The sequence below is a fragment of the Octopus bimaculoides genome, chromosome 4 (assembly GCF_001194135.2).
Source record: "Octopus bimaculoides isolate UCB-OBI-ISO-001 chromosome 4, ASM119413v2, whole genome shotgun sequence".
Lineage (NCBI taxonomy): Eukaryota > Metazoa > Mollusca > Cephalopoda > Octopoda > Octopodidae > Octopus > Octopus bimaculoides.
Genome location: NC_068984.1, coordinates 25031817 through 25044699, shown reverse-complemented (window position 1 = coordinate 25044699; position 12883 = coordinate 25031817). Strand labels below are relative to the sequence as shown.

General features: G+C 34.5%; 1 protein-coding gene across 7 annotated transcripts in view; it reads left to right on the top strand.

Annotated features, from left to right (window-relative positions):
• LOC106881123 (sodium/calcium exchanger 3) overlaps positions 1-12883 on the top strand; it is a 120739-nt gene that overhangs the window by 9871 nt on the left and 97985 nt on the right. The window contains exon 1 of one of the 7 annotated variants that reach the window (XM_052966962.1): positions 2660-3070. The exons of the other annotated variants lie outside the window; for them this stretch is intronic. The gene's annotated coding sequence lies outside the window, so the exon portion shown is untranslated. Of the gene's footprint in view, positions 1-2659; positions 3071-12883 lie in introns of those variants that run through there. 7 annotated transcript variants of the gene reach the window in all.

Sequence of the window (12883 nt, the reverse complement as noted above, 5' to 3'; positions counted from 1 at the left end):
GCCACTGGCATGGGGGCCAATCAGGGGGTATTGGCATCGGCCATGTTTAGACGGTGCTTTTTATGTGCCACCGGCATGGGAGCCAGTCTGGGGGTACTGGCATCAGCCATGTTCGGTTGGTGCTTTTTATGTGCCACCGGCATGGGAGCCAGTCTGGGGGTACTGGCATCAGCCATGTTCGGTTGGTACTTTTTGTGTACCACCAGCACGGGAACCAGTCAGGGACCTGGCCACTGCTACGATATTGATTTTACTTGACTCAGCAGGTCTTCTCAAGCATATCATATGGCCCAACGCATGATGTAATGATATACATTGATGTGCGTACACACACGTGTGTGTGTGTGGAGAGGTAGGTGGATGTGTGTGTGCGTCTGTATGAATGCTTGCATTTGACACTGAGCTGAGATATGAACGTGATGTTTCTTTATGTTTTCCTGTCAAGAGATTGTAGTAACCCTGCACATTTGAAAATTTGAAAAGAAGAGTTTTAACAACAGGAAGGGTAGCCAGCTGTAAAATAATGCCCCAGTTATAAGTGATTGCCCATTCATTGTATGCTAGCAGGAAAAAACACAAGAAACAAATTTGCTATCAAAAATGCTACCAAAAATTATCTCTCTCCTCTAGTTTTACTCAACCATAATATTCATCACCAGGAAAAAGAATGCTAATTAATTAGGGCAGAAAATGAGCAATAATTTATTCTAAATGTGTTGTGGTTTATTTAAATTGTTAGTCAAATTACATACACACATGCTGCTCGTTAGTAACAATCCTTTACTCTTTTATGTGAAGCATATCTCCTATTTAAATGCTCCTGCCAGATAAAATAAAGCCTATTTTTAGATTGTCATTCTTTCTAAAACTTCCACCCACAAATTTTCTAAATGTGTTCTCAGGTCACTATATTGAGGGGCAGTATCTTGGCCACTACTAGGCCCTGTTTCAACCAAACCAAACAAAACAGAAATGAATTATACTATAACCCTTCCTGTCTTTGCAATTAAAATAATTTTAAATATTTTTTTTTCAAATTTGAAATATCAGGCTTTATAGAATCCCCACCACCACCTTTTCTTTGTTATTATCATCTGCTCTTTACCTAAATCATTTCTCTCATCACTCATACTATCTTTCACTTCCTAAGCCCTCTGCTAAGAACTTCTGAGTCATTCTCTTCCAGATTTAGCTACTGTTTCCTTCAGGCTGAGTGACTGCATTGAGATTCTTTCATCTTGCCAAAATCACAGTATTCTCTCCATTTGTTGTAAGTTGTGCATTTAGTGAAAGTAATTTTTACTGAACAGGAGTTTTGGTTTCACAGCTTATAGTATATCTCATTAAGTCAATATCAGTATATTACTAGTACTTAATCTCTAAAGTTGATTCTGACATTTTAATTCAGAACTATGAGGTACAAAACTAAATATGTTACATTTAGTCTCCTTCTTAATAACAATGTGCAACAATTCCCCAAGTTTGATGCCTTTTTATTTGTCAACACTGGATTTAATTTGATGTTGGCAAGAATACAAATTTTTATCTCCCAGTTCTTTTCAAATGTTATTATTTTTTTATTAGACTTTATTTCTTAGATTAAATAATTAACACTTCAATTCATTATTATCAGAAATTTTTTACATCTGTCTTTTTGTTAATTTAATTTGGATGGGATAGGCTTATAAATGTGAATTTTTTTTCTTTTAATGCCATAACCAAAAGAGTAATCTATTGGTTGGCAACCTAGCTTGAATGCTTGTAACAAAGTGCACTCTGCTAAGGTCACCTGAAGGTCCAGGTAATAGTTTCAAACCAGGTTGTGGATTAAGTCTATCATACACAAGGTTCACTCACAAGTGGGATTGGACCTTAAATCATATCTGGGCCCAACAGTTGCCTTTTGTTCTATTGAATACTGTTCTTATTCAACCATGAAGGACTGGTACTTGTCACTTGGCTAGTTTTTTTTTTTTTGTATTCCTTAGGTTAGTTTTGTGCTAATTTTAGATTTTTCAGCACAGGAATAGTGCGTGGTAAAAAGCAGGTCAGTGTTAAATTTGAGCTGTTTTGAATTAGGAGGAGGTGTGGAAATATGTGTGAAGGGAATTCCTATAGAAAGAAAAAATGAGCACAACTGGATCAATGATAGCTGATATGGTAGGAGAGGTGTGAGGAGTTAAATGGGTGTATTGAATATATGTGAGCATAAGAGTACTGTAGAGAAACAATCTATTGTATTAGAGAATAGAAAAGACAGAGGATTGTATGCCTTTCCATAATGAATGTACTAAAGTTTGATTCCATGATGACACAGTCAATTTTACAGCATTTTAATTGCAAGTACAAATCTCACAGTGGGTTTCAAACCAGTGAGAGCGTCTGCTTGGAATGACAGTGAAATCTCCCTCAAATCACATCCTTCTGTCTTAAAAGCTAGGAAGATACAGCTAAAAGGCAATTTTAAAGACTCCATAGAACTTCCTCCTTTCATTAATTGCTGTATTCTTTAGGAATATATACATCTGCATAGATACTAAGAGCAACATGAAGCCATACATGCACAAGATTTGTCAGTATAATATATCATCATCTCCATCATCATATCTATTTTAAAATGACGATTTTTCTGTAACTTCAAATAATGCAATTTATTCTGTGATGTTACAATCAATGATAAGCACTTCAGCTGACAGCTCGTTGCATGCATATTTATTTCCTGACATTAGAAGACAACTGTAAAATGTCTTTATTTACTTCTAGTTTTCCTAACATGTCATCATGACAGGGAATTTGTATCACCGTGTAAGAATGTTTGTCTTATTGAAATTATCTACCATGTGGGCTGAATCTCAGGATATGATTATCTCTGAAGATTATTTCTGAAGATGTGAAACTCTCTGGGGATTATCAACTATATCACTACTGGATGATAAAGATTAAAAAAAATAGCTGCTCATCAGCCTATTTATATTATAGCTGGTATTTCCTTATAGACATAAGTTACAAAATGAGAAATTGAAGAGCAATAGAAAAGTTCAAGGATCTTGTCATGTTTAATTAATGTCAGGTAATTAAGTTTTATTATTATCATTATTACTATTGCTATTAATAATGTTGTTGTTTTTGTTATTATTACTAATTATAGTTTATGTAATTCCCTATAAGATATGCACCTAAGTGTGATTAGTTTAATGTTGCATGGACTGCTGCACACTACAGTAGACAGCTGGTAATCGAATAATTAAAACTAAGAACCAAGCTGATCAAAACAATAAGACTCTGATCTGAGGCTCAGTACATCAGTAACTTTCCATTTTTTTTCTTTCCTTCTTTTTTTTCTTTCCTTCTTTTTTTTTTTTTTTTTTTTTTTTTTTTTTTTTTTTTTTTTTTTGCTTTTCTTTTTCCACAAGTCTCTATGCACAATGAAATTCAGTACACCAACCTGGTAAAAATTTTCATCATCATTGTTTCATTGTTTTAATGTTCAATTTCCCATGCTCACAAGGGTTGGAGAGGAATTTATTGAGGAAGATTTTTTTCAATGGCTGGATTCTTTTTCTGTCACTAACCCTTATTTGTTTTCCAAGTAAGGTAATATTTACCCATGGCTAGACATGTTTTTGTGGAAGATTGGAAATGGACACCACTTTATAATAATAATAATATTGAAATTATTGTGTATAGTGCTCAAGTGCACTACAACTCATCAAAGGTGCATGTATAGTACATAGAATTATGTACAAATGTCAGGAAAGTGAGGTGTATGAGTCATATACATGTGTGCATGCATACTTTATAACAGTGACGCCCATTTATAACTCATGCGATTTCAAGATAAGAAAATAGTTACTCACCCACGCACGCACGCACACACACACACACACACACACACACACACACACACACACACACACACACACACACACACACACACACACATACACATACACACACAACAGGTTTCTTTGAGTTTCCATCTATTGAATCCACTTTCAAGGCTTTGGTTGGTCCATGGTTATAGAAGACGCTTGCCTAATGTGCTATGCAGTGGGACTGAACTTGTTACCATGTGATTGGAAAGCAACAGTTTGATGGGCTAAGAAAGATAAAGTTTTTTTTCTTGAGAAAATTGATCTTAGAGCTAGCTGGCGAATACCTTAATAATTTCACTAGCAGACTAGTTACTTTGGGATCTGAAACATTTGGTATATTTATATTTCTATATAAATATACCAAATGCTATTTCTAAGAATAAGTAGCTAAATCACTAAATTGTGACCAATGAGTGATATAAGCTATATAACTGCTTTGGTATAAACCTACTTAACAGTACTGAAAAATACAAAATCTACATGTTGTGAATAGAATTGGTGTTCAGTAAATGTAGTTCTTTGAGAAACAACCTGAATATAACAATGGGAATATCAGTCTGTTCCTCCCTAGTGAGTTTAAAGTTGGTGGTAATCTCAGAAAAGTGGGCTAGTTTTTAACTTTATTGTGTTGTCTTATCAAAAGATAGGGAGAGAGTATTTTCAACAAATATACATCAACAAAAGTTAATTATTTTGTTAAATACAATCGATTAATTCGAAGATAGTACAAATAAATATTAAATTTGAATCATTATTCTAAAATCATAGTCTTAATTATTGTCTGTTTTCCATGTTGATATGGGTCAAATAGTTTGACAGGAGCTGGTAAGGCTAGGGGCCCACCAGGCCCCATTGTCTGTTCTAGTATGGTTTCTATGACTGGATGCACTTCCTAACGCCAACCACTTTACAGAGTTTATTGGATGTTTTTGATGTGGCACTAACACAGGTATCAATTCTGCTGTGGTGGACAGGTCTTCTTGAATAGAGCAAGGTGGCAAATATCTTGATCCTTTGTCATCTCCTTTATAAGGCTCATTGTCTTGAGATTGGCTTTCTGTACTTCATCCCATGTTGACTAGGATCACCCTCTTCCATAAGTTCCATTACAAAAAAAAAAAAAACAAAAAAAAAACAAAGAAAACCCCCTTGAAACATTCCTGCAGATGATTTGGTAAATAAATACAGGTTATATTATGTAAAAAAAAACAGTTGAAATGTAAATGAAACCAAACTAGTATTCTATGATGAAAGTTGAGATTTGAGTATTGTGAAGACATTTTCTGACACAGTTTATGTTTAAGAAAACCATTAGGAGTCTGTGACTCTGCTTTGAAGGACAAGATTTTGATATAATTATCTTTCAGCTGGTTTGGTTGCTTAGTTCCAGAGCTTGAAACAATGAATGACTTAATAAAGATCAAAGCATCTTACTGCTCTGTCTCTGCAATAACAGGCTGGGTTAGGGTTAGGGTTAGTGGGTTTGATATAAACGATCCTCCTTTTAACATTGTATCCTGGTGTTTATTGATTGACACAGCATCAAAGAAAATTGACTGTTTCTAATTCATATTGACTGTCTAAATTTCATATTTACATGATTTTTATACATTTTTTCCATATTGGTCTATATAGCAATTATTAATCACATTGATTACGAGTTGTTTTAGAATACTGAACCACACAAAACAAACATCAAGACATACTGTGATTAATCTATTTTATCATACTGAATAGTTAAGGTGGAATTGCCATGACTTTTCATTTTATGGAAACGATGGTCTAATCTGTTGCTGTATAATATTAGTAGCTCAATTCTGAACCTTTTGATTTTTATATTCTGTATGGATATATGATTAAAAATATGATAATAAACTAAATAATTGCTTTCCATTCATTAACATATCTTGGCTCAGGTACTACCCAAATTTTCATTTTATTTTTTAAATTTTGGCATGGATTGACTATGTCTACTGTACAGCATTTTAATTTTTTATGTGTTCGAGTCATTGGAATATGGCCATGCTGGGGTACCATCTTGAGGGGATTGGTTGAACAAGTGAACTCTAGGGCTTATATTTTCAATGTCTGGTACTTATTCTATCAGCCCCTTTTGCCAAACTGCTTAGCTACAGGGACTTAAACAAACCAACATTGGCTGTCAAGTGGTGGTGGAACACACATACACACACATGACAAGCTTCTGTCTACCAAATTCACTCACAAGGTATTTGTTGGCTGATAGACTATAGTAGAAGATACTTGCCCAGTGTGCTGTGCACTGGTACTGAACCCAAAACCAGCTAGTTGCAGAGTGAGCTTAACCACACAGCCATACTCATGCTTAATAAATAAGTTTTGATTCTAAGTCCCCTCATGTCTAGTCTAATTTTTATTAATCTCTCATCTATTTTTTCCTCACCAAATATGCATCATTATTCCTTGCAATATATAACCATCAGTCTCAACTTCCCTGCAAATTTCTGTCAATGCTTTTGATATCTGGTCACTTTCTCAATTCCCTTTTATGCACCAAGCTTATGCCATTATATCATATTGTATACACCATACACTAGTGCCAGTGGCATGTAAAAAGCACCCAGTAAGCTATGTAAAGTGTTTGGCATTAGGGAGGGCTTCCAGTTATAGAAAATATAACAAAGCAGACATTAGAGCTTGGCACATTGACCAACCCTTGTTGAACCATCCAATCTATGCCAGCATGGAAAACAGACATTAAACGATGATAATGATGACGATACTCTGTATGAGGGAATTTGAATGAAATTAATTCCGCTTAGGTTAAAATGTAATTATCTCAGCAAATAAAATGTAACAGAAATTTTAATTTTTAAGATGTAGAAACAGTATTTAAGATTGTGGAATTTTGTATAAGAATTGCAGATAGCTGAGTCATTAAAATGCTTTCCTGCTGGTTGAAATATTGGCATTTGCACTGCCTCAGTTACAGACAATGTAAAGTTTGACTCCATGTAATTGCAAACAATAAAATGTACTTTTTTCATTGTTGTTTAGCTTCAGGTATTTTAGCTATGACCATTTGTTTTTTTTTTTTTTTTTTTTTTTACTGTTAGATGTATTTATCCAATGTGTACATCCTTTTCAAGACAGTAGTGTGAGTTAAGAGAGATTTGGCTACTATTTCTAGCAGTTGGAGTATTGGCCACGTAATGGTTCTATTGTTGGTTTGTTTCATTTGTTTTCTTTTGGGTTATTTGTTGTGGATTCAAATCCTTGCATGGATTTTCTGAAATATAGACTTATACTCTATGTAGAAGTCATATACATAGAATATGTATATGTCTGTATTTGGCTAACAGCTAAACTCTATTATTGAAGATAGTGGGGTAGAGTTTGGCCATTATCAAGCTGTATTTACAATATCATTAGCCTACATTATAACTGTGAAAGAAATACCAAAAGGAATTAAGAATATTGAAAAATTTTAGAATAACAATAACATTCCATAAGTGTTAAATGCGACTGCAATGAATTACCAATAGTTTCATAAATATTGACGTTCTGGATAGAATATTTTCAAAGCCCATTATTAAAATAGGGTACAATCATGTTTCATTCTTTTTTTTCCCCCTATAATCTCAGCTGATATAAGGGGTTATTATAGCAACACAGCTTCATGTATTTAACTCTTATTTTTTTTCTTTATACGAGCCAACAAAGAAACCTGTATGTGGGTCACTCAACAGCTGAATTTTCCTCACATCATGTGCTGTGAAAATGGTAGTATATAAAATACACAGGTAAAACGGAATAATGTAGTTAGTCTTAGATTTAGACTCTTAAAAAAAAGAAATGATAGGATGACCACAGCTTGAATGATTTTAATCATAAGCCTGATCAATCAGGGCTAACTTTTGCATAAACAACTCCTCTTTTTAAATATATACCTATATATGTTAAGTAAATGACTGTTCTTTAAACAATGGTTATAAAACTTCGTGATTACTGTTATTTTGCCTGTCATCCCTTCTGGAGAAGCTAATATAAAGCTTAGTTTCTTTACTGAAAGCGTCTGTGCGTGTGTGCATATACCTGTAAAGGTCTTTGACAATACTTTTCCTGTTTTTTTTTTTCACCAAAATGAAGACAATATTTTCAATCTAAGAGTAAACATTAATTTCTGACATTAGCACAAAAGATGTGAACTATGTACATAATTTAACAAACTAAGGGTTTTAGACTGATAAATTGAATAGTACAGACCAAAATATTTTATGCTGTCTAATCATATCACTTTACCTTCATCATCATAATCATTTAACATCCATTTTCCATGTTGGCATGGGCTGCATTGTTTGACAGAATCTGGTGAGCTGCAGGGATGCATCGTGCTTCAAGTTGGTCTTGATGCCAAGTTCTAAGTTCAAATCCTTCTAGAGTCAAATTCACTTTTCATTCATCTGGAGTTTATTGAATATGAATTAATTTAAAACAATGAATGTAGAGAGAATCAAACTGTTAACTAGAGAAACTTGTGCTTTGAAGAGAAACCAATAACTAGCATTTATTCATAATGCTTTGACATTTTTGGTAATTACAAGCTTATTAGATTTTAGAGAAGCACAGATTTCACTTTATTTAATAAAATAGTAATCATAATTCAAGAAACTAATTAGAGGTATTTAGTGTGATGCTTCATCACTTCTGAGCTGCTACTGTCGTCTGTTAATTGTTAATTTCAAAATTGTTTTTTTTTCCTTTTTGAAAATATTGTGTCAGTTTACGTAATTACGCTCAAATTAAGTAAAGGAAAAAGTTCTTTGTGTGTTGGGGATTGGGTTGTCGTTTTGATGTTCCTTCAATGAGAAGAGATTGGAGAGAGCCTGGAAATTAATTTGGCTTTGAGTAATAAATCTTATTTAAGGTTTTATGCTAACGGAACATTGAAAGTACTATAAAGCATTGATTATGTCTATTATTTCCAATTCCACAAGTCAGCATTTATGCTGTCAAGATGATTTACTATTATTGAATTCAAATATTACATTCGGTTAACACTGTGTCTTGCATTGGGCACAGCTGTGGCTGTGTCCTACCCCCATCCTACCACCGTCATAACAGACACTGGTATACCACTTTAGACCAGTGAATAATTGTTTCTAACATAGGCACAAGGCTATAAATGTTGGAGCCAATTGTATGATCAGAGGAAATAGGTCAATGCCCAAAGATTATGTATTTCCTGATTAAATGTGTCTTTCATTCCAGTTTATTTAAATTATATATAAACATGTACTTTTAGTTTATCAATGGAAAACTTATACAGTTTAAAGTTGAACTTAGCTAGTCAATTGCATAATTGCTAGGTGTATGTGCATATGTGTACATTAAAATTAAAGATTTGCAAATACATGTCTACAAGTATGAATGTACACTTGTGGTATATCTAGCAAATGAATCATTGATTTGCCAAGTTCAGCTCTAAAGTGCATCATTTTTTTCATTGATGTATTAGAAGTACTCACTATTGTATAACATCATTTTGATGCCCACTCTTCTGACTTAAAGTTGATTGAGGCAGATTTCTTACAGCCAGTTGCCCATCCTAATGCCAACTCTATGGCTAGACATTGCTTTTTGGCTGAAGATTGGAAATGAATGGCACTATTTGTATAATAGTGACAGTCATTTACAAATATCACACAATATCAAGACAACAAAAAACCTACACACATACACATGACAGGCTTCTTTCAGTTTTTGTTTACTAAAATCTACTTGCAAGGCACTGATCGACCTGAGTTTATAACAGAAGACATGTACCTGACATGCCATGCAGTGGGACTGAACCATTGGAAAGTGAGCTTCTTAATCACACAGCCATTCTTGCACTTATGTTTATCCATTTGAATTTATCTAATTTTTGTGTTGAGCTGGAAACAATTTAGAAATATGTACCTCTGGATAACCATCTTCATTAAAGAGCTGAACAGATAAGGAACTCTTAGTGTATAGGGCAGCTGAACATTCTTAAAAGACATTCAGTGGATAACATGGTAGTTGGATTTGGAAGAAGAAATTTTTTTTTGTATCTGTGAACTTTTACAGAGCTTTTAAGAATGTTGAGAAGAAGGAAGGTATCCTCAAATCAGAAGCTTGGCATGAATGCTTGAACATAATGAATTCTGCTGAAGGCACTCAAGATGTTAGCAGTGGTGTTAACCTAGACAATGGATTAATAAGACTACATAGAAGAAAAGAAATAGCAAAGAATGAACAGTGTCTAATAGCTAGATGAAACACATGATGTCAGGTTTGTCTGTGTAGGAGGGAAGTCAGTAGAGTAGAAATTTTGTTCTGTGCACTGTATGATATGTTTTGAATTACAAAATAGTGTCAGAATGATCAGGATACGATTGATGAAATGTATATTTGAAATGACAAGAACACACTTATGATCATTGGCAATTTAGTAAAATAAAAAAATGCATGGAAGCATAATTAAAATACAGCTGAAGTATAGGCCCGAATGGGACAATAGAGGCCTGGCTTTATTAGTTGGGTGTAATCCAGAAAAAAAAAACAAAGATAGTAAAACAATTAAGGATATAGAAGCAAGGAAAGGTACTGAGATGCTAATGAAATCTGTATTGTGCCACCTGATTGTGTAGGTGCCACATCATTCTGGTGCCAGGTTAAAAGCACCCAGCACACACTGTAAAGTGATTGGCATTAGAAAGAACATTTAGCCATAGAAACCAAACCAAATCAGACTAGAACCTGGTGCAGCTCTGGTCAAACCTTCCAACCCATGCTAGGGTGGAAAACGGATGTTAAAGGATGATGATGATGATACAATTTTTCTTTTTTAGATAGGTGTTACCCTTCTCTTCCCCACTAATATCTTGATAGAGCAGCAACATCAATAACTGTTATAAAGATAAAGGAAATACATTAGAAGGTGGGGGGAAATTATATGGTTTTTAAGATAATTAGTCCAGTTATGAAGCTGGAGTACATCATTAACAGGTAGAATTAGATTCAATAAGATTTTGAGATTGTACTGGGGAATTCCATTACTTCCATGTGTACCTAGATTGCCCCAGCCATCAAAATTGCTGGCTCCTTATTGTCTGTGCCCAATTATTAACATCAGCTCTGCACTCACTATCACAGGACAATAATTCTCCATTTTGGAAACAAAAGTTATGCACGCACGCACTCACACACACGCACATGAGATATAATATGTGCATGAATTTATATATGAATATATACATATATCCCTAGATGAGCTCTGATTGAGCAGGTCTATCATCAACGGTTTTCCAATTGTGTCACCAAAACTACATTATTCAGTGTTGTCTTCTTTCTTTTAAGATGTAATTTAAGCAAGATTTTGCTGCTATTTCTAGCAGTTCAAGTGGCCATTTAGAGGTTCCTTCTTTTGATTATGAGTATGTGCATCTCTGTATGTGTGTGCGTGGGTGAGTAAAGAGTTAAACTCCTGTTATATCTTTGCATGGTGTTTACATTTGTATTTATGTTTATCTCTCATGTCTCAAAGCACGTCAGCAACAATTATTGTTTATATCAATTAACTTTCTTTGTATTTTCTGACAAAAATCCTATGTTCAGTTTGAAGTTTTGAATATGATATAGTTATTTCTGCGGTTATAGACAGCACTGGTTTTTAGTTTTGTTTGATAGTGACAAACTTATAGTTGTTACTGGTTTCATGACATTTCATTATATCACTACATACACTTTTGTATATAGCGTGATTGTTGCCAGAGCACCAGCTGTCTGGCTTCTGTGCTGGTGGCACGTAAATAGCACCATTTGAGCGTGATCGTTGCCAACGTCGCCTTCCTGGCACTTGTGCCAGTGGCACGTGAAAAGACATTCGAGCGAGTTCGTTGCCAGTACCGCTGGACTGGCTCCTGTGCAGGTGGCACGTAAAATACACCATTTCGAGTGTGGCCATTGCCAGTACCTCCATACAGGCCTTTGTGCCGGTGGCACATAAAAGCACCCACTACACTCTCAGAGTGGTTGGCGTTAGGAAGGGCATCCAGCTGTAGAAACTCTGCCAAATCTGATTGGAGTCTGGTGTAGCCATCTGGTTCACCAGTCCTCAGTCAAATCGTCCAACCCATGCAAGCATGGAAAGCGGACGTTAAACGATGATGATGATGATGATGATGATGATGATTTGCTGTCTCTTCTTCTTTCTCATTCATACATGCTTGTTTACTTAAAAATCTTTAAAAAGAAATAAATAGATTAACCCAGACTTGATGGAAGTGTGTTTTTGTGTGAGCACTTGTATTGTTTTCAGCCTTGTTGAAACACTGAAGGCTGCAAAAACGCTCTCAAACAAAAAAAAAAAACTGCTTTTTACCTTTTGCTTTTTTCAGTCATCAGACTGTGGCCATGCTGGAGCACCACCTCAAATTTTTATTCAAATGTTTCGACCCCAGTACTTTTTTTTTATATTTAAGTTTTGCACTTACTTTATCAATCTCTTTTGCTAAGCTGCTGAGTTATGGTGATGTAAATACCAGCACCAGTTGTCAAGCGGTAGTGGGACACACACACACACATGAAGATACGATTAATGTTGGTTTAGTGCTAGGTCTAGCCAGACAGCCAACTGTAGTGTTGAATTTCCTTGCTTTATGTCACAGTTCTGAAACCTGACTCTTTAATTCAGTGACCATAAGAGCAAGAGAAAGGCTATTTATCTGGTTTGGTCTTTACTTGTTTGACTTTCTTTTTATTTGTTTCACTTATGCATTTGGAAAAAAAAATTAAAGATAATAAATCCTGTTTGTCCTCTTTACAGTCAATACGGATGATAGCCATGTTGATGAATAATAATCATGAACAGTTGAGTAAGAAATCCATATATTTGATATTTAATTATATTCCATGTATGTGTGAAAGCATAATACCTTACCACTCTACATGTGTCTGTGTCATATATATATATATATATATATATATATATATATATATATATA